Here is a 23512-nt window from a genome sequence, read left to right as displayed (position 1 = left end):
TTTAACCACTTTCACGCCTGTGAGCTTCATTTCATATCCCATGGCATTATTACAGATACCGTCCGGCTCCATGGCTAAATGGTTAGCGTGCTGGCCTTTCGCTACAGTAGCCTTGGGTTCGAATCTCGGCGGGGTAGAGAATTTTAAGCATTTTTGGTCAATTTCGCTGACACGGGGGCTGTGTGTATGTGTCATCTTCATCATCATCATCATCATCACCACGACGCGCAGGTCGCCTACGGGAGTCAAATCAAAAGACCTGCACCTGGCGAGCCGAACTTGTCCTCGGACCCTCCCAGCACTAAAAGCCATACGCCATTTCATTCCATCAGAGATATCCGCGTGTACGACGAAGAAGCAGGTCGGACACTCATAGCACCATTGAAATTTGCTCGGTTTAGAGAAGGTGTTATTCCTTCAGTGATGCCTAACAGTCCATATTACTTGTCTAGTGAGGTGACCCACAGAGATTCCCCTGAAGACAGAATGGAAAGGAAAGAATCAAATGGGAATGGTTTTGCAGGAGAGTCTCAAACAAATGTCAGAGTGTGATGAACAGCGGAAGTTTTCTAGTTTGGATGAATTACAGACTTCAATTTCGTTGATCACTCTCCCACAAAGTCGAGTCGCTATTTTTAAAAATAATTGTATCTTGCTTTTGAAATTATCTACTGATCGACTTCTCAGTAGTTGTAAGTGAACAAATGACCCTTAAAATCTATGTCAAGGATATTGCCTTGTCACGTCATGGAAACAAGTTCACGATTCTCCTGGGTTTAGCAGTTCTTTCTTTCTTCCTTTCTTAATCTGCTTACCCTCCAGGGTTGGTTTTTCCCTCGGACTCAGCGAGGGATCCCATCTCTACCGCCTCAAGGGCAGTGTCCTGGAGCTTCAGACTCTGGGTCGGGGGATACAACTGGGGTGGATGACCAGTACCTCGACAAGGCGGCCTCACCCGCTATGCTGAACAGGGGCTTTGCGGGGGGGATGGGAAGATTGGAAGGGATAGACAAGGAAGAGAGAAGGAAGCGGCCGTGGCCTTCAGTTAGGTACCATCCCGGCATTTGCCTGGTGGAGAAGTGGGAAACCACGGAAAACCACTTCCAGGATGGCTGAGGTGGGGGTCGAACCCACCTCTACTCAGTTGACCTTCCAAGGCTGAGTGTACCCCGTTCCAGCCTTCGTACCACTTTGCAAATTTCGTGGCAGAGCCGGGAATCGAACCCGGGCTTCCGGGGGTGGCAGCTAATCACACTAACCACTACACCATAGAGGCGGACCGGCTTTAGCAGATACGAATGAAAATGAAAATCCTCAGCCTATTTCCAATCATTCGACCAGATCAGGAATGGAATGACTGAAACCCCATCTAGTGGCGAGGATAGGAATTTTGCTGGCTGCCGAAGCTTGTCGCACTCCTCTGTGGCAATGATTACTGACTGACAGATGAAACGAAATTATATTGGAGAGTGTTGCTGGAATAAAAGATAAGATGGAAAGCTGGAGTGCCCGTAGAAAAACCTGCCCCGCCCCCTCTTTGTCCAGCACAAATCTCACATGGAGTGACGGGTGTTTGAACCACGGAACCCAGCGGTGAGAGAACGGCGCCTGAGCCACGGAGGCTCCACCTGCAGCAGATACGAATACTATTGATAATATTATAGATTATCTTGATAAGTTTTACCACAGATGTTCCGAGTGCACTGAAATCTTCCCCTTGACTTAAAAAAGTGAATATGATCATTAATTTTATGGAAGAACAGATAGCTCTGCTGGGATAGAAAAAAAAAAATTGTTCGTGTGATATGCTCGTGTTTTCAACTATAACTAAGTATGCCTACAGGTTTGTCAGGTCGAGTGGTAATATAAGGTTACCTTATCCAGCGACTATTCCAGCAGCTATGTTTGTTTTACAATTTCAGTCTAGGGGAGGAGCAGAATGAAACAAATTTTCTTAAGTATGTAAAGCATAAAACAAAATTCTCAAAAGACCAGGACAAAATAGGGAACTAGATGTTCGATGAAATAGATATAAAACCATTTTGTGATTATGAAGGTGGAGACTTAGTTGGAATGACATACGATAGCTCAAAAATGGCTGCAAGTGCTCATTCATTTAAGATAAGTAGTGTAATATCAACATACAAAGATATTGTTCACATTTTACCAGTCAAATCTTTATCGTATGTTCAGTTTCATTGTTTAATCCTAAATATAATTTAGTGCTGGAAGATCTGGATTTCAATGTTATCGGTGTAATTACTGATAATAATGCCATTCATAGGAAAACAATGTCTCAATTTCATCACCACCGTCATGCGAGATATTTAACCTACATCCTGTTGACAGTAGTGGACCGCAGCTGTGAGCTTGCATTCCGAATGTAGTGGGTTCGAACACCGCTGTCGGAAGCCCTGAAGGTGATTTTCTGTGGTTTCCCATTTTCACTCCAGGCAAATGTTAAGTACCTTAATTAGCTGCTTCTTTCCCACTCCTAGCCCTTCCCCATCCCATCGTCGCCATAAGACTTTTCTGTATCCGTGTGACGTAAAGCAACTTGAAACAGTACTAGACCATTATTTTGTGTAATTGAACCTGTGCACTTGCAGGAAAGTACATTAAATAATGGGCTGAAACAAACGAATGAAAAACCCATTCATTTTTCTGACTTCTGATAAACATAAGAGAAATGCAAATACATTTCAATTTGCTTCTCTATCAGTTTTAAAAACTTGTCCGTTGTGAAGGCAGTAGTCTTGTCAAGTTCAGCTATTCATTAATGCTCAAATCACTTTCCCTTTCAAATTTAGAAAGACAGAATGTTAATCTAACTGTAAATGAATTTAATGATTCTGTTATTAAAGCTCCTTTCGAACTTGCTTCTAAATAACACATTCCAAACTTCACAGGAATTGCTGCCTTCACAAGATCATTTCTACATGGTTGAATTGTATGAATGTTAACTCAATCAATCACTACTGATCTGCATTTAGGGCAGTCGCCCAGGTGGCAGATTCCCTATCTGTTGTTTATCTAGCCTTTTCGTGAATGATTTCAAAGAAATTGAAAATTTATTGAACATCTCCCTTGGTAAGTTATTCCAATCTCTAACTCCCCTTCCTATAAACGAATATTTGTCCCAATTCGTCCTCTTGAATTCCAACTTTATCTTCATATTGTAATCTTTCCTACTTTTAAAGGTGCCACTCAAATTCATTCGTCTACTGATGTCATTCCACCCCATCTCTACACTGACAGCTCGGAACATACTACTTAGTCGAGCAGCTCGTCTTCTTTCTCCCAAGCCTTTCCAGCCCAAACTTCGCAACATTTTTGTAACGCTACTATTTTGTTGGAAATCACCCAGAACAAATCAAGCTGCTTTTCTTTTGAATTTTTCCAGTTCTTGAATCAAGTAATCCTGGTGAAGGTCCCATACACTAGAACCATACTCTGTTTGGGTTCTTACCAAAGACTCGTATGCCAGTATCCAGTAATCGGGAGAACGTGGGTTCGAGCCCCACTGTCGGCAGCCCTGAAGATGGTTTTCCGTGGTTTCCCATTTTCACACCAGGCAAATGCCGGGGCTGTACCTTAATTAAGGCCACGGCCGTTTCCTTCCAATTCCTAGGCCTTTCCTATCCCATCGTCGCCGTAAGACATATCTGTGTCGGTGCGACGTAAAGCAAATAGAAAAAAAAAAGACTCGTATGCCCTCTCCTTTACATCCTTACTACAACCCCTAAACACCCTCATAACCATGTGCAGAGATCTGTATCCTTTATTTAAAATCCCATTTATGAATACCCCAATGAAGATCTTTCCTTATATTAACACCTAGGTGGAAATGTATTTAATGAGGTTTTCTGAGCTCTGTTCAGATTTTGACGTTAGGTTTTTGAAGGCGAAATGTTACCAAAAAGTTACAGATTCTGTGATTATTAATTTATTAGAGAATGAAGAGATATTTTTTTATGACTGTTGCCCAAGTGGTCATAAATATGAAACAATTGTGAAAATGCTCATGTGTTCAGCTGTAAATGCTTTGTTAAATAAAATTACTGCAAGGAGAGGGTCAGTGCTGAAAATGTCACTTGAGGGAGGAAATGAAAGTTACTGACAGTCAGCTGAAATCATGGAATTAATGTAAAGGTAATTCCACGTGTGACGGACATGGAAAGTGACATTCTACAGTATACACTCATTATCCAAGCAGATATCTTGCTGTAATTGTTCACTAGGATATTAAATCATCATCATCATCATCTGTTTACCCTCCAGGTTCGGTTTTTCCCTCGGACTTAGCGAGGGATCCCACCTCTACCGCCTCAAGGGCAGTGTCCTGGAGTTTCAGACTCTTGGTCGGGGGATACAACTGGGGAGTATGACAAGTACCTCGCCCAGGCGGCCTCACCTGCTATGCTGAACAGGGGCCTTGTGGAGGGATGGGAAGATTGGAAGGGATAGGCAAGGAAGAGGGAAGGAAGCGGCCGTGGCCTTAAGTTAGGTACCATCCCGGCATTCGCCTGGAGGAGAAGTGGGAAACCACGGAAAACCACTTCCAGGATGGCTGAGGTGGGAATCGAACCCACCTCTACTCAGTTGACCTCCCGAGGCTGAGTGGACCCCGTTCCAGCCCTCGTACCACTTTTCAAATTTCGTGGCAGAGCCGGGAATCGAACCCGGGCCTCCGGGGGTGGCAGCTAATCACGCTAACCACTACACCACAGAGGCGGACTAGGATATTAAATACAAATCCATATCACTTTTTCCCATACCACCTTACGTTTACCAAAAATTACCCACGGCACTTACGCCCTTGAAAGGGCTTTGGCCTGCTCAGCGACCGCTGCTCAGCCCGAAGGCCTGCAGATTACGAGGGGCCGTGTGGTCAGCACAACGCATCCTCTCGGCCGTTATTCTGGGCTTTCGAAACCGGGGACGCCATCTCACCGTCAGATAGCTCCTCAATTCTAATCACGTAGTATGAGTGGACCTCAAACCAGCCCTCAGCTTGAGAGAAAAATCCCTGACCTAGCCGGGAATCGAACCCGGGGTCTCCGGGCAAAAGATAGGCACGCCACCCCTACTCCATGGGGCCGGCCCTTCTGTTTACGCTGTGTATAAATTGATACTGGTACACAACAAACCCATAAATGGACCTTACTTTAAAGCTTTTGGCTTTTGAATTTTTAGTTTTAGAAAGTTTTCAACATCTCTTCATCTAAAAGCTTTTCCTTATATACAAGAATCGTTACTGGAAACTCATGAGGTATTTTAATTTTTCAATATATATGGTTTATTCATGCTCTTTACCACACACCGGCTTCTTATCCTTTACTAAGTTTTCAGAACATTTTTGACGCTTGAGCATCCTTAAAACAGAATAACAACTGTTACCAGCATTACTGCCAAGACTGAATTAGATGTTTTCAAATCATTTTCAGACGCATTAATGTACTGTGTTTGATTTTTTTCTAGGCAGTCATTATGCAGTGTATAATCATTCTCACCTGCATTTAGTTTGCTTACGGTAGGTTTATTTCAGATACCTTGCTTTAAAGGTGGTTTTAATACACTCGAAAGTCTTAGTTTGAAATGTTTAAGAAAATTATGTAAAGAGTATTTTGAGAAAATAAAAATTTGTTTGACATAATTATAGAATTACCGTACCCTGTAATAAAATAACAGTATATATTATAAACTGTAATTGTTATTCAATATACCGTATCTATGACAATATCCAATACCCTTCTCCCCAAATTCAGTAATCCTAAAGAAGCGAGCCTTGCAGGAATGTGTCAAAGTACCCAATTTACAATGTTGTACTCTCAGATACCCAGTTTATACCAAGCACACAACTAGTCTATAGGCATCATCATTAACGGTACGGAATATTTGTTTTGATCACATTTTTCTGAAATAAAACTAAAACTATGGACAGTACGTAAATTCCCCACAGGGTGAATATTCCCATCCAATACTGCATATGCTGGGGCTGTACCTTAATGAAGGCCACGGCCGCTTCCTTCCAACTCCTAGCCCTTTCCTATCCCGTCGTCGCCATAAGACCTGTTTGTGTCGGTGCGACGTAAAGCCAACTGTAAAGAAAAATCTGTACATGTTCAGATTTTTTGAACGTACAATGGACCTTCTACTTAAAGGACTTGTAGTGGTAAGTAAACCATAAATTGCTAGTACGTGAATTGAATAATTTTGATTAATCTATAAACTGTCTCATAGGGGCCGATGACCTCCGATGTTAGGCCCCTTAAAACAACAAGCATCACCATCATCATCATCATAAACTGTCTCATATTCAATACATTCTTTATTAATGGCAAATTGACAGACTCTAACAACTATTATGAATGTATTGAAGAATCAAGAGAACATGTTTTATTTCTAGTAATAATTTATTTATTTGTTGTGGATATACTGCAGCATCAAAATACAAGTGCGCATAGCTTAAGTTTCGCCTGCATTATACACATAAGATATATCTTCATTTGAATAACTTAAATAAAACATGATGTTCTTTTGAGACGATATTTCGAAACCACCTGTGATGACGTCACGGTTCTATGCAGTGGCCTTCTCTATCGGTGGTCATGGTACAGTACACAGGCATCGCCAGCCAGCTCATTGCTACACATCGACATGATGGCTGAGGCTTTGTTTGCTGACCCGTTACTTGAGTAGTAGCAGAAGATGGTGATAATAATAATAATAATGATGAAATTAAATGGCTTATGTCTTTTAGTGCCGGGAGTGTCCGAGGACATGTTCAATAATAATAATAATAATAATAATAATAATAATAATAATAATAATAATAATAGTTTTATTATTGTTGGCTCTATAGTTCTATAGTTCTGGGAAGACGGAAGACACAGGAGGGTCCCAATTTCTTGAATGTGCCTGAAGGTCGATTGAATCTCCCAACCTTCAAACACGGAAAGTGAGCGCTTGAGCAAGCATGCCGACCGGTTGTATCGACACACGATCCTGAAACCTTAGGCTCAGGAGAGCGGCTCTGGAGGGAGATAGGAAAGACAAATATAGTAAGCAAACTTATAGTATAGCGTGAATGTTTAGCTTAAGATCAAATGTCACAAGATCTGTCATCCCTAACCACAGGGATACAACATTTCACTTCTACCTCACGTACATTAGCCGAGATTCGAAACGTGGCATCCTTTATGTGAAGTTTTCAAACAATTTCTGTCACTTGAAAAAATGATGATGGTTATGAAGTGGTGGAAGATTTTATCATCCTGGGCTCCACTGTAATAAACTCCGGTAAATGCAAAAATGAAATTCGAATGACTACAATCGCCAGAACAGTCATTATGAAGCTGATGCACATCTGGAAAGATCTTCATGTATCCAGATCGCTCACATTTATCTAGCCCCTATCTAATTTTCCATATCGTCACATCCGCTGCTGAGACATGGACAGTAAACAAGACCGACCATCGAAGTACTGATTTGTTTGAGATGTGGTACTACAGAAGGAAACTATGCTTTCCATGGACAGTATATCGCACTAATGACTCTATTCTGAAAGATCTCGGAATTTCAGCCCGACTGTCCACTAGAATCCTACAAGAAGCACTGAGATTCCAAGCCAACTCTTTAGGAAAGCACTTCGGAAGGCTTGCGCTAGTGATGGGACATTCGATTCATTTTACTGAATCGATTCATTTGATTCCGTTCACGTCACTGAATCGATACAGTGATCCGATTCACGCCTCATTGGTCACCACTCCTACTGCATCTGTGTAGTACGTGCTGGTACGACAGCAGCAACAGCATTCAGTGCTCGCAGCTGCCATCTGGTCTTCATACTATGAACTCCTTTCTTAGAAAAAATGCTAGTTACTCTAATACGTCGAAGGTTTCCGGTGACGCAGGGTGGGAAAGGTTAGGATTAGGAAGGTAGCAGCCATGACCTGAATTAAGGTACAGTCCCAGCATTTCCTGGTGTGAAAATGGGGAAACTACGGAAAAACCATCTTAACGGCTGCCGACGGTGGGATTCGAACCCACCATCCCCCGAATTCAAGCGCATAGCCACGCGATATTAACCGCACGACAACTCGCTCAGTCATTTTTAAAAAAAAAGTATTTTTCTATCAGCTGAGGATTTTTTAATAGTCATATTTTGTATAGGCTACCCGAGATGTACAGTAGCCCGCTGGTTTTCTGATTAAACATACTGTTATTGCGTCCGTCCACATATGATTGAAATCTTGTGCAACGACGTGACATATGAAATATAAAACAGGTACTTTTGAGTGGTCATGAGCATGACTCATAGTCATAGGGCAGGCTAGAGTCGAGTTTAATTGTCAAATGTCAACTAAGTTATAATACTAAGATTCATTAAACTAATAAATAGTATAACCTAATAGCCTACCTACTTACTAGCTACTTCAGAATTATGTTGTGACTACCTTTTTAACACTGCAAATAAATCCATCTATTATTTAAACCTCCCTGTAAGAAGAGGACAGTTAATGCAAATGGGTATTATTTTCAAATGAGCTGAGCTCGAGAGTCCATTATAGCATACGATTCTTTCAGTGTAGCATGGCTCACTGTATGTCTCGCTGCAGCGGAAGCTCGGCTCTCCGCGTGTCCAGTGAGCCGATAAGGAGCCGTGTATCATGTGTCTCAATGAGCCGCGCTCGTTCACGATTCTTTCGATGTGCCATGATTCACTGATTCACTGTCTCGCTGCAGCGGAAGCTCGGCTCCCCGTCAACGTCCAGTGAGTGCGCCACTCAGCACTGTCCGCTGGGAGTAAGCTGAATCATGTGCCGTGAGCTCGCCGTTCCTGTGAATCGATTCACTCGGACACTTGAATGAATCGATACACTGCTTCGAATAGCCAACACTATTGCGCACATGGGGTCACCCTCCACTGCACTGGATTACGCATTTCGTATATCATACTGGATTAAGTGTACGAGTAGTGACACACATGGCTAGCCAGAGAGACACTTGGAGAAGATTGACTCATGAAGTCACCACATTCTTTCGAGAACAGGATTAACAGCGTGGACATACGAACATTAGAAAACAGCCCCTACTAATGAAACTGTTGAGACAAAGTGAGTTTTTCCTGGAATGTATCCCGAGTTGAAACAGAGGGAAGCCATTGGTCACTCTCGTCCAAGAAGAGTGAGTCAAGAGGAGTTAGTTCTCGGGTGTTTGATTCACGAAGGAGCCTAGATGATCAGAATAAGAGATCCCCATCGAGCCACAAAATATACGTATGGAGTACAATAAGAGGGTGAATTATATTTTGCAAGAGTGGCTGCGTATAGAGTCTTGGATAGCTAATAAGTCGAGCTAGTACTGTTTACATAGCTGTGACATGTTTTAACCAGACAAGGATACATTACGGTCTGTCCTAATTCATGAAATCATCTAAGTGACGTAAGGTGTCCTGGTCGCTCTTCGCTCAGACTCAACATATTACAAGAGAACAGTAGGGCAGCTTGTTTCTACCGAAGAATGTAGCTGTCATTCAGTTCATACACATGTCACTCTCGGATAATTTCAGCTCTTTCCAATGTCCTTGCAGCAGATATTTTTTCCTGGTGAAGTCCCAAAACCAAAGATAAATGGTATTCCTGCATTTCCCCTTGGTTGTCATTACAATATGCATCACCAGGATCCATAACTCCTGTAAACAAAAATTATCTGGCGCCTTTGTATTATATTAAAGGATTGTTTGCGGTGCTCGTGCTGCCTTTCGAGGAGCAAAGAAGGAATGCGATGGCGGAGTATATTTATGAAAAATAACTGATTTATAGCAGCAAAGTATCGCGTTCTGAGTGCCTCAGACGGTTAAGGCGCTGGCCTTCTGATCGCAACTTGCCAGGTTCGATCCTAGCTCAGTACGATGGTATTTGAAGGTGCTCATATTCGTCAGCCTCGTGTCGGTAGATTTACTGGCACGTAAAACATCACCTGCTGGACAATATTCTGGCACCTCGGCGTCTCCGAAAACCGTCAAAAGTAGTTAGTGCTGCGTAAAACAATAACATTATTATTACTACTGGTATATCTTTAGCCGGGCTGAGTGGCTCAGAAGGTTAAGGCGCTGGCCTTCTGACCCCAACTTGGCAGGTTCGATCCTGGCTCAGTCCGGTGGTATTTGAAGGTGCTCAAATACGTCAGCCTCGTGTCGGTAGATTTACTGGCACGTAAAAAGAACTCCTGCGGGACTAAATTCCGGCACTTCGGCGTCTCCGAAAAACCGTAAAAGAGTAGTTAGTGGGACGTAAAACAAATAACATTATTAGGTATATCTTTACAGCATCGATAACAATAACTTACAACCTGTGAGAATTAAGTTCGGTGAATGAAGTCAGAACGGTCGATCCGGCAACACTGGTGACACACAACGCTGCACCTGCGTAGCAGCAGACTTTGACCACCTGCTCCCAAAGTTGTTCAGTTGAGCATCGTGTGTGTGCCGTGTAAGACCTGTTTGACACAATGCGTGTTTAGTGCGTTGGTTCTGAACTGCGAACAGGAACATGAACGGCCAAGCTTGGCAAGACACCGAAAGAAACGCATGCGATGCTGGTACGTTATTATCAAGATCAAACACTGTCCTTGATGTGTGTGTACGATTGGTTCACCCGTTTTCGAGGAGGCCGGGAAAGTTTTTCTGACAACCCCCATAGCGGAAGACCGGCGACCACTCAGTGACGAAAACATTGAGAAGGTAAGGACATTAATCACGAACGATCAGCGATTAACTGTGCGCAAGATAGCGGATGTACTTCAGATTAATCGTGAATCCGTGTGACAAATCGTTACCCAGAAATTAGGGAAGAAGAAAACGTCTTCTCGTCTTGTGCCACATCACTTGATTGACGATCAGAAGCAGGCACGCTTAGAGGCTTCACAAGATTTTCTCGAAACGGCAGATGCGACACCAAATTTCTTGAACTGTATTGTCACTGAGGATGAAACCTGCTGTCTCAGGTACGCCCCTGAAACGAAACGGCACAGCATGGAATGGCGTTCTCCGGGATCCCCTCGTCGGAAAAAGATCAGAACCGAAAAGTCACGAATCAAACTCGTTTTGAATGGAAAGAGATTTGACGATATTCCTGACATCCAACGAAACGTGACGAGGCTTTTGAACACCATCCCAAAGGAAGCCTTCTTGCAAAGTTTCCAGGACATGCATCACCGATCTCAGCAGTGCATAGTTATGGGAGGGGACTATTTCGAAGAACAGTAAGATCACTGTAGTGCATTGTTCATCTATGTTGATAGTACAGGACTGTTCACCGAACTTTATTGTCACAGGTTATATATAGTCTACACCAACACATATTATAAACGGACTTCACAATGTAAAGGGCACGGAGGTGTTGATCATGATGTGTCAAAACCAAGGCCTTGGTCAAAACCCACGTATGAAGCAACCACCGCAGCACGTTTCAGTAACCTATCAGGGATGGAGCAATGTGACATGTAATGTACTCATGGAGTCAGGAGGCAAGTGAATTCGCATCCCAACTTCGGTCATCCTTGAATGGTTTTCCAAAGTTTCATATTTTAACTCCAGTTAAATAATGCACACGTATCAGAACAGACAACACAGCAGGGGGCGTAGCCAGAGAGGGTATGGGGCGGGGGTCACTGGGGGTTAGATCCCCCCCACCATGGAAACTGTCCAAAAAAGAAAAGAAACCAACTGACTATAAATAATAAATTAAATAAAGATTCAGAGACATTATTGTAGAATCTGTTGAATCTATTTCCTAATGTATTATAATGTAAGATTTCGCAGTGTACTGCAAACTGAATATCAATAAAATCCACTTTTATCAGTGTCCTTACACGCATTCTCATTGTGTTATATCATCATTTTGTAACTAACCCCTCCCCCCCCCCCCGAATAGGCCGATCCTGGCTATGCTACTTTAACACAGTAACACACTTCACCAACCACGTACGAAGAAAATGTCACTGATGGCTGTTTTGTCCCACGGTCCTAAAAACAACAGAAAGAACATGTCATTTAGAAGGTGTATTTAACCGTACGGATAGTTCATGACGCGTCCTCCAGACGGACCGCCGCCCATTCGGCAACTCAAATGCCGGGTCTCATAAGTAGGGGATATGATGAATGCCAGCTAATAACACACTTGCGCTTCCACACGTAGCACCAAGGCCGCCAGTTCTAGCAGTTCACTCGGCAAATTCAACGGGCATAATTATACAGTGGTAAGAAGAGTACTCAGCGAGTGTAACAAAGTAGGAAGGTCGGAAGCCATCGTAATGTGATTTTCAGCGGCTCACACGTACCGGACGTGTCATCTGAAACTCAGGTGTCAGCAAATATCAAGTCAGTAGAAAGTATAGTATAAATAAGAAATATCGAACAACTTTTGTTCAGTGGCTACTGGGTCAGTAACCTATCCTGTTCAGTGAATCATGCGTACCCTACCATGACATGAAACACTGGAGATGGTAATAGGTTGTGAACAAGTGAATTAATTTTCACTCCATCGTCCCTTTTACTAATCTTTCTAAAGCATGTTAAGTTGGTAGCGCGCTTTCCTCTCTCTGCTTGATGTTCTCGGAGCAGGTGGCTTTCGGACGCTACGACAGCTCAATACTTTGTAAGGCGCATGCTTAGGCCTATGGAGTAGAGTTGCGCTCTTGATTTCTACCGGTTCAGTATTTTTGGTAGAATACAAAAATATTATATTAAATGGTAAAAGTTGACGGTAACATTGGTAGTTTTGTAGGAAAAGAAACGTAAATACCAATGTAGGATATTTACACCTGCATTTCGGTTCGGGACCAGTCTATGGTTTATTACCATATTCTGACAGTGTACATGTGGTAGTCTTATATAGTTGAAACATATTTTCATGAGGACTTGTGCTTTTAACTTAATCGAACTAGTTTATTGTGAGTATAGTTCATTTCACACACAATAAGCTCATGGCTACGTGACCATAACCGCGCGGCCACTCCCTCGGTTTTTCACATTTTCATCAGGAAAATAATTAAGGACACGCCATAAGTCATGTCTGTGTCCATGCGACGTAAATAACTGCACTAATCCCGGGTCCGGAATGAGGTTTCATAAAAATGTAGTTGTGTTAATGTTTTCTGCTCCGCTTTGCTTCTAAACAGCCAATGAAACCTGCCATCCAATATACTGTAGTACTGATCACATGCAACACTAGCTAACATGTAGAAACTTCTAAATTTCCGTACTTCAACCATGCTACGAAGTTCAATATTTAACCTTAGAGACACATGTGTTCCGGATCAGAATTTGCAGGGGTTTTTTTTTTTGCTATTGGCTTTACGTCGCACCGACACAGATAGGTCTTATGGCGACGATGGGACAGGAAAGGTCTAGGATTGGGAAGGAAGCGGCCGTGGCCTTAATTAAGGTACAGCCCCAGCATTTGCCTGGTGTGAAAATGGGAAACCACGGAAAACCATCTTCAGGACTGCCGACAGTGGGGTTCGAACCCACTATCTCCCGAATACTGGATACTGGCCGCACTTAAGCGACTGCAGCTATCGAGCTCGGTTGCAGGTATTTAATGACCATAGAACGATACTACATTTTTATAGACTTTGATTGCAGAGCTGGTCCCGCGGCGCGGCGTAGGGTTAGCGTGCCTGCCATCTAACGGTAAGATGGAGGCCTCGATCTAGAAAGCGAAGAATAATGGCCTAGGTCAGGGATGGCGAACCTATGAGACTAGGTGACACGCGAACATGACTTTTGTGACACGCCGCACAACATACTAACATATTTTAATGTTTTTAACATGTAATAAATAGGCCGAAAATCTTGTAACATAGCAGATTTCAACATTACGTTTTAATAAAGAAGTATGTCACAAATGTATTCTTTCGCCGTATTTTTTACAAATTTTATTAGGTTAAAGCAAAGATATATCTTGTTCCTAACATTTGCCTGGTTAAAAAACGTAATTTTCAGTAATGTTTGCAAAATAAAACCATGAAACCTTCAGTCGAATGGATTTGTATGTGATGCAATCTACAGTAATACCCGAAAGAAGTTAAATGAGGCGTTTCATGATGATTTTAAAGGAAAATAATCGATGACACACTAGATGGAAAAAAGTAATAAACACACCTTTACTGACTAGCTAGCCGGAAAAGTTTTGCAATCCCTGGCCTAGAGGATTCGCCGCGCCGACCATAAGACACCTCGTAATTTGCAGGAATTCGGGCTGTGCAGAAGTCACTTGGTAGGCCATGGCTCTTTGGGGTTCTTGTACCATGTGGTTTTGTTTGGTTTGGATGTGGTTGCAGACTTGCCGCGGAGAAAATATTTCTTTTCAGAGAATTATTTAAATAATTATTTGAAGAAATGAAAATATCCACAGCCTGTTTGCAGTCATTCAACCGAGTTAGGAATGAAATGAATGAAGCCAATTTCTAGCGGCGAGGATAGGAATTTTACCGGCTGCCGAAGCCTGTAGCACTCCTCTGGGGCAATGATTAATGACTGACAGATGAAATGAAGAGATATTGGAGAGTGTTGCTGGAGTAAAAGATGACAGGGAAAAGCGTAGTACCCGGAGAAAAACCTGTCCCGCCTCCTCTTTGGCCAGCACAAATCTCACATGGAGTGACCGGGATTTGAACCCCGGAACCCAGAGGTGAGAATAACACCAAGGAGTCTCCTCAAACTTAACGTCTCCATCCAACGGGCGAATCTCCATCAACACCTTCAAATGCCCTCACTCCATATGAACACTACGGAAAGGTTTGGAATTGAACCCACATTTGGGTACGCAATCTAGTGTTTAGAAATTGTATCCGACCACCCCTCCTGCCCTGCCGGCCACAGTTCCAACCTAGAATCAATGAAGAAGCAAAGTTTATTTCACTGACCAAGTGTTTCGGATACTCGCGTAGCGTCAACTACGAACTCGACTGGTAGACTCGCGATGATCTTGACGCTCCCTTCTATGACTGGAAGATAACTTGCGAATGGAGAACGAGGGTTTTTTTTTCGGGGGTTAGTGGTCGTGGGGTCTGCTGATACATGATTCAGCATTTCCTTCGTCCTCTACTAGATCATACGAAGAATATCTCGATCACTGGCATTCATTATAATAGAAGCTAACAAAGATTTATAACTACCTAGTGAGTTAGCTGGGAGATAGTGGCAAATGCTGGGGGCTGTAGTTTAATTAAGGCCACGACCGCTTCTTTTCCACTCCTAGCCCTTTCCTATCTCATCGTCGCCATAATATCTTTCTGTGCCGGTGCGACATAAAACAACATGTACAGATTTCTAACTTGCTTATTACGATTTCACACGCTGTATTGGGTGGTTAGCCCTTCTCTTATTATCTAGCTTCCTGAAACCCAACCAACATTGAATTTCTCCTTAAGGTCGATATTGCCCCGCATACTGCCTCTGTGCCAGTAGTGTAACTGAGCCATGGAACTAACAAAGTATAAACGACTGTGCAATTTTTCCCCGCCCAATCCTATGAACCATTCTACAAATATGCGATGTATTGCTCCCTGAAAAAACACACGTAGCTTTAATACGATCGACTTAATAGGTTATGCCACGTGATCTGTAATGATAGACAGTTAAACGAACGCCGTAAACCATGAATGAAAACTCTGGCACCGATATTATCTTTCGAAGAGGAAGGGCCGTAGTTTAGTATTGCACCTTTAGCGAGTGTTATGTTTTTCTTTGTGACTGAGTCGGTAATGTACCGGTCGCTTGTGGCATCTGAGTGTTGGTGGTGTAGTGATTCGAATCCAACCATATGCAAATTCTTTTGTTTTTGAACAACAGCCCCTGCCCCATTTTAAAAGGATACATTGTTTATCCCCACCCACCAGGTCTCATGACAGCACTTATTCATTCACTTGCGACGCATTCTGGAGACGAGTACGCTGATATGTTGCTAATTTGTGAAGAAACAAGACAGAACGCATTCGTGTCGCAACGTCTGTATCCCGAGCGGTTTCCTGACAGAAAATGACCGACTACCAATACGTACCGAACTCTTGAACGACGATTGCGGTCAAGTGGGACAGTTGGAAGTGTACCCCCTGTCTGATATGCTCCTGTATCATCTGGTCCAAATTAAGATCCTATAATGCCTTGATTACTGATCCGTGAAGTGGGGCTCCGTCCTTTTCAAACCAGATTCGTAATCGGTCGAGCAGTCGCATGTTCTCCAGCAACTGTGGGAGTTCATGTGGAAGAAGATGGCCGTTGGTCTGAAAAGTAATTCTTCAGAGAAAAGAAAATTTCTCTGTGCCATCTCTGGTTATAGTGTGATACTGGAAGAGAAGAAAACCCAGGAGAAGCAGATGAATTGATTCTACCCTTTAATCAAAAATTTGTTAGAAAACAAGTTCATTTAAATCTGTGTTAGCAATATGATTATTTCTCGTGAATCTAGTATAATTTATAACATATCGTTATGAAATATTGTAAAAATTAGTTCGCATAAAGCTGTTTCACATAAAAGCGCTACTGCATTTCCAGGACTCCGTCAAGAGTTCTGAGTGAGGTATTACTCTACTTGTGGATTGTTTAATGCACATGGCTCGGATTACGTATTGAGACCTTTTTAAACAACGATTGGTGCACCCGAGAAAAAGTACCAATGATTATCCGCAGGTGATATTAATGATCCCTATCTCACTGGTACGACAGCTAGTTTTGAAAACGATTATAGATATGATCAGGGCTACTTAGCCGAGGTGGTGGCCGGTTCAAACGTAGGGAGTGGGTTCGATTCCTTGTCTGTGAGTAAAAATATTAAATATTTAGAAACAATATTTCCACTTCTGGAGAGTCTCACGGCCCTGAGATTTACTCAGTCTAAATCAGAATTGAGTACCAAGTTAATCGTTGTTGTTGTGTAGTTATGTTTTAACATTACTCTATTATCACTTGTAATGTTAAGCTAGTAGTAAGCTCAACCTATAGTATTGTAAGCCGTAGGGTTAAGCACTGGAAATACTTAAATTGTGTGTGAATCTGTATATGATGATGTTGGATTTGGAATGTTAAACTAGTAGTATTTCTTGTAATATTTTCTTTCCATGGAGTTGTTTCTGGTACGCTTGTTGCTGTTGTTGTTGTTGTTGTTGGGCAATTATGTTTGAACTTTACTTTTATTATTATTATTATTATTATTATTATTATTATTATTATTATTATTATTATTATTATTATTATTATTATTATTATTATTATTATTATTATTATTATTATTATTATTATTATACCGGGAGGTACACCTCAACGCCGTGCATTCAAAATTAGCGCCTAAAGGAACTCCACTATCAATCAAAAGTGAAACTAATAACACAACAAGTTGGAACTTTAATCAGAAGATGTCTCCACTGAAATATTAAGTAATTTTGTTATTGTGCAATTTCCTAAACTGACTAAATTTCTCCTTGTTTTGTTTTGATATACATCAAGAAGTTTGGACATTTTTCCACAGATGACACTACCAAAAAACTATGACCATGCACCATTTTCCACAGATGACACTACCAAAAAATCTATGATCATGCACCCTGGTGCAAGGTGTAAGAATTTATAACTTAAAGAAGTTTTGTATTCCTAGGTTTTCCATAACTGATCTATGTTCATTTATTTTTGGATTGGCAACCCTCCTTTTTTTCTTTCCGCCAGTTTTGAATCTGGCCAATAAAAATTTCTGTAATTAATTTTCAACCTATCAATCCTGAAATACTTCCCTTATCAATCAGTTGAAGGAAAATGGAAAACTTTGCCTTCAATTTCACCAAGAATGAGTACCAAACATGGCAAAACAATAATAGGTGCTAATAATAAGCACCTTGCCTTCTATTTCAGAAGTGAAGAATATGCCTTCCCAACAACTGAATATTCGTACTATAGCCGTCTACAGTAAGAATGTTATTTAGGGTGGTTGCTCAGATGGTAAATTATTTCATTTTGCTATATCTTACACTGCTTGTCAAAATTGTTTGTAAATACTGTACTGATTATATAAAATAATGTTCGACAAAGTAGGGGGCATGGCTCTTATACAATCTCGGATTAACTGATAGGGTAATTAATCTACTCAGCCTTTTATTACAAGCATGTAACTGTCATACACATATATTTTTAATAAATGCATTTTCTGCCATCATATACCCTTAATATCACACCGCACAGAATGCAATTTTTTATTTTGCAGATTAAAATCTGCAAAACTGATAGAAACGCCTGTCTAAACAGCTACAAATGAAATTTTCACCCTTGTTTTTATTGTTTACATGGATCTACAGCACAAGAAATAAAAGAATGGATCTACCTTGACGCCATCAGTACGCCTATATGTCATTAATAAGTTATAAGTAACAGGCATGAAAGTAGTGAGGATGACTGCTGGTGTAAACAGGTATGACCAATGGAAGGAGAGTACTTGGAATGAGGTGATAAAGGCTAAGTTACAAAGATATAATGTGGCAGGGAGGGATTCAATTAGGTAGAACTGTAGTACGCAGTTTGTCCTATGCAGACAACTTGGTCTACTGAAACTGTGCAATCTAATATCTTGCAACTTGAAAAAAGATGCAATGAGTATCACATGAAAATTAGTCTTTTCAAGACTAAAGTGAAATCAGCAGGGAAGTCACCTAAGAGAGAACTGAATGTCAGGTCGGAAATACAAAACTGAAACCGGTAGATAATTTCAAGTAGGTATTTAAGATGTGTATTCTTCCAGGATGGCAGTGTAATAAGCAACATTGAATATAGGTGCAACAAACTTACTGCAATGAGCTTGCATATACAATCAACAGTATTCTGTACAGTCAGCTCCTGGACGAAACTACTCGTATCTATCAACAGTGTACCGTAAGAAGGAAGTTAGCTCTTGGACAGAACTATCAATACGCCGGTCTGGTTTCAGACCACCTGTGCTGTACAACTGCTTACTACACACACACACACATAAATGACCTACTACCAGTATTTCAAAATACTATTTTCTCTGTTAACCATACATGTTCTACCAGATAAAATATACACATAAATATGTTGTAATAATGTTATTACCTAATAATTAATAAACATTGTAGGAAGAGTTGCGTTCCCATCAGGTGCTAGTATACATAACTCACTGAGGATTTCAATAAATGTTGATAGATAAATAGAAGTAAAACAGATTTAATTTAAAAAGTACAACATTTCTCAAGGACATATGTTATATTTTATTAGTTTCTTTCTTGATATAACAATGTGTACAACAGTTCCCGAACTTTAACTCTGAAAACCCTTCAATCTAGTTCACTCAGTCTTTCCGTGTCATCATGAAGACACTATAAAAATAACATTGATTATGTTTTCTTTTCAGTTTTCAGTTTCTGTTCTAAATGTTTACTTAACGCATCACTGTCACTTACACATTTAACTTTTTTTAACTGCTGGGAGAGCATTTTGTAGAACCAGAAGTCACTGGAATGGAAGCTGAAGTCCCTTCAATAATATCTGAACTGCAGGAGTTAAACCCCTCCAGCACAAACTCTATTTCTGCCTCCTCCATTTCAGCTTGGTGAGAAGGGTCTCCTACGCCATTGTGCCATTTCTATAGGTGTGTTTGTTATAGAACTAAAAAAAGGAAGAGCATATTAATGTAAGTAATGAACGCAGGTTTTCGTGGCTCATTGTATTAACGTAAATAACTAAATAAATAAATAAATACATGAATACTGGATTAAAGCCACTATATTTATGTACATCAATTTGAATTTTTGTTAAGAATGAAGCCATATTTTCCAGTGTCGACTTAGTTGAATGTAACAAAAACTTTTCAGTCTATCAAACACACAGCAATTACAGTATAATATATATAATTGTATATTATTGTACTAGGCCTATATGTACTATTATTATTATATTGTAATTGCTGAGTGTTTGACAGACTGAAATGTTTTTGTTACATTAATAATTTAAAGTTTTGTAAACTGAATCCGGTATCTCTGACATTGTAAAATACGGGCTTGAAGCCCAAAATTGCTTAAGTTCTGAATCTTGGATTTTCCTAGTCTTGTTTCAAGATTGCTTTGTACCTGATATATTGTCATGTTCATTCAGTGAAAAATATTGTCAAGTTTGTTTTGGAAAAGAAATATAACCTTTTAAAGTTTTAACTCAATTTTTGATATTGTAGATAGAACCATTCACCCCAGCACCAGGCTTCTTGTTCGATTCTGAGTGTAACTTTCAGATTAACCAATAAAATTGAGAGGGTGTGGCTGGTTTAGTCTTGAATGATCTCTAACCTTCCCTGAGGGTTTATAACACTGCGGCTTCTCACGTTTCTTAGCCAATTGATTGTCGTCTATCTGAGTGTGTGTGAGTCTAAGCAGGAGGCGGGCGGCCTTTTTCGTCGGAAGCAGAACATCTATAAGGTAATGGCCACAAATTACATCTTTCTTGTTGTAGCTACCTCCGCAGCTTAACCCGAGGGGAAAGGTCCGAATCTTTAGTTATGTAACCTACTTTCCTAAAATTCAGGCTAATGTACAATTTCATAAAATCTTTAACTGTAAACCGGGGATAGAGAGTGATGTACCCTCTCGAGCTTCCCTTCATCTTGGTTTGAGGTGACTACGTTTTGTAACTGTCGACCTTAGCTCAGATTGTCCATTGTTTCCAGTCCTCTTTTTAATCAATACTTTATTAGCAACCTGTAGAATGCAACGAAATGTACCTGCCACTAATCTTTTATTTTATGTATTTTGCTATGGGCAGTTATTTCGGAGGCGAACGTCACTCCTAACTTTAAACTTTAAAAAATCGTTTTGAATGATGAATTTAACGATACTGTCAGCCTTTCATCAAAACTTATACCTTTTCTGTAATTTGTTTGCCTGATGTCTATTAGTGACTTCATTTTTTGCACTAATTACTTATAAGTATTGAAGGGCATTCGGTACTAGTTCCTGAATTTTTTTCGTCATTCCACAACGAAGGCACAAGTTCGCGAAATTCTCTAAGGCTCTCACTTATAAGAAAAATTTGGATTGTTCACTGCGATCGTACGGTTCTTTTCTTTCTCCTAATATATTCATACGTTAGAATAATATCTTCACCCGAATTATCGCTTTCACAACACATTCTTTCCCGCTCGTCTACAGCCCGTACGGTACTGGGCGGGAGTATCAGGTGTTTCCGTGCAGTCGATCCCTCTCGATCGATGACGAGTGCGACAAGGTAACTGAATTTGGTCGTTAGTACTAGACGGCAGTTAGTTGTTCTTGATCGTTCGATGCTCTGTGTGACAGAGGACTGACTGTACAGGATGCTGACAGAGGCTCAGTCATGTTTTTGTGGTGGCATTACAGCCTGCCCAGTCGGCGTTTGAACCCTGTGGCAGAAGTATAGTTTGCAATGTCCCTCTTCTACTACAAATCATCCCTCTCCCTTACTCAAGTATAGTACTCACCGGGAATATAAGTCCATTGTTAGCTGAATGAGCCAAATGAAGGGAATTTACTATATACCGCGTCGACCTTAGCTCAGATAATCTGAGGGTGGTGGAAGTGGAGGAAATCAATAGTTCTACCCTTCACAACATTTGTCTGCGGACGCACAGTACACGGGGTTACTTTCCTATAGTCACTCTGCTTACTCCTCAAGGCTGATCAATACATCCTCCAGTTCACCGTGGAACCGTCTCCGATATTTCGGAGTGGAATTCTTCCTCCTGTCGACCATCGTGCAGACATCGTCAATGTATTTCTTCGCAGTGTCAATTTAGTCCAACGACAATAGTCTTCTTTATGGCCAGGCATGAACCCTATTGGATGTACCTGGCATCGATTAAAGCTGACCACAGAACCTGCAAGACCTACGCAGAAACAATACTGAAAGGTAGACAAACTAGATCAAGAAAGGACTTTCTGGCTGGTGGATAGTCAGTCAAAAAAGATACGGGCATGCATCACTGCAAAGAGACAAGTTACTGAGTACTGAAGATGCTGAGATAACACACTGAGAAACCAGTGCACTTTTCGTTTATATGTCCATTGCTGAGCAGTGGGTAAGCTATTGCTGATACATTGATAATTTTAGAGTGGGGGAAATGGAGGAAAAGAGTACTTCTACCCTTCACGAAGGCATTCGGGAGATAGTGGGTTCGAACCGCACTATCGGCAGTCCGAAAGATGGTTTTTCCATGTTCACACCCTTTACATCGTAACCATTCAGCCTTTACGTTAAATGTTAAGGTCTGTCTGTGTATAAGTAATGCCAAGTAATAATGACGTCACATTAACAAACTGTATGAATTTCGGAAACGCCGCTTCTGTGGCATGCATGGACCTCGGACCGAGAATTGGGTGTTAGGTTATTTGCTTATGGGTTGATTTAATGTCTATCCTAAAGGACTAAGTAGAGGAAACTAGCTCCTCTCACCGCCATGATTTGAATTTCGAATAGATGGACGGTGCAACAACCAGCTCGTAAAGGGGAACGTTATTTTGCGTACTTCGCTACAATCGCGAGCTTACTGAAAATCTCTTAATTGGCTTTGAATTGTCCCATACCCGTCCCCCATTTAATAATGGCAAGTGTTTTGATACTCAGGGCTATGTGTGCACTAGACGACAAGCGTCAGTAGATGAGGGAACTAGAAACACTACTGGTGCTGCTCTGTATAGCCAAGTACTTATTCACGGCGCCAAGGTCGGTGCGCTGTTAAACAAATAAACGGACCATTTCACACACACGCACGAGACGTGACTTCCGCTGACTTCACAGCACACAGGCCAGTATATCAACCGATATATCGGAAACATTCGACAAGAGAAAATTATTACACGAAACTTGAGAAGAAATGACATAAACTTCATTATTATCGTCTGCTCGTTACAACCAAGTCCAAGGAAACAGAGAACTGCAAGTAGAAGAATGCGGAATGCAAGGATAAAGTATTGTGATACATATTTTGCAAATACAACTGTGAACTATTGGCAATGATATAATAATAAATGTTCAAATTACTTCAAAGGGACATCTGATGATGACACTAGTCCCACACATTTAGATGTTCTAAATGCCAATCATGCGCGTAGAGGCGCGCGGCTGTGAGCTTGCATCCGGGAGATAGTAGGTTCGAATCCCACTATCGGCAGCCCTGAAAATGGTTTTCCGTGGTTTCCCATTTTCACACCAGGCAAATGCTGGGGCTGTACCTTAATTAAGGCCACGGCCGCTTCCTTCCAACTCCTAGGCCTTTCCTATCCCATCGTCGCCATAAGACCTATCTGTGTTGGTGCGACGTAAAGCCCCTAGCAAAAAAAAAATGCCAATCAAGTGCGCTGGTATTCGAACTCGCAACCTTGAGTACAAGACTGCCCTACCTGATTACCTGATTAAAACACACATTTAATGCAAACACACAGACGCAGGTTTAAGGCAGATTCTGCGTGCACTTAAGGT

The sequence above is a fragment of the Anabrus simplex genome, chromosome 2 (genome assembly GCF_040414725.1).
Source record: "Anabrus simplex isolate iqAnaSimp1 chromosome 2, ASM4041472v1, whole genome shotgun sequence".
NCBI classification, from domain to species: Eukaryota; Metazoa; Arthropoda; class Insecta; order Orthoptera; family Tettigoniidae; genus Anabrus; species Anabrus simplex.
Note: the sequence above shows the minus strand (reverse complement) of the source record.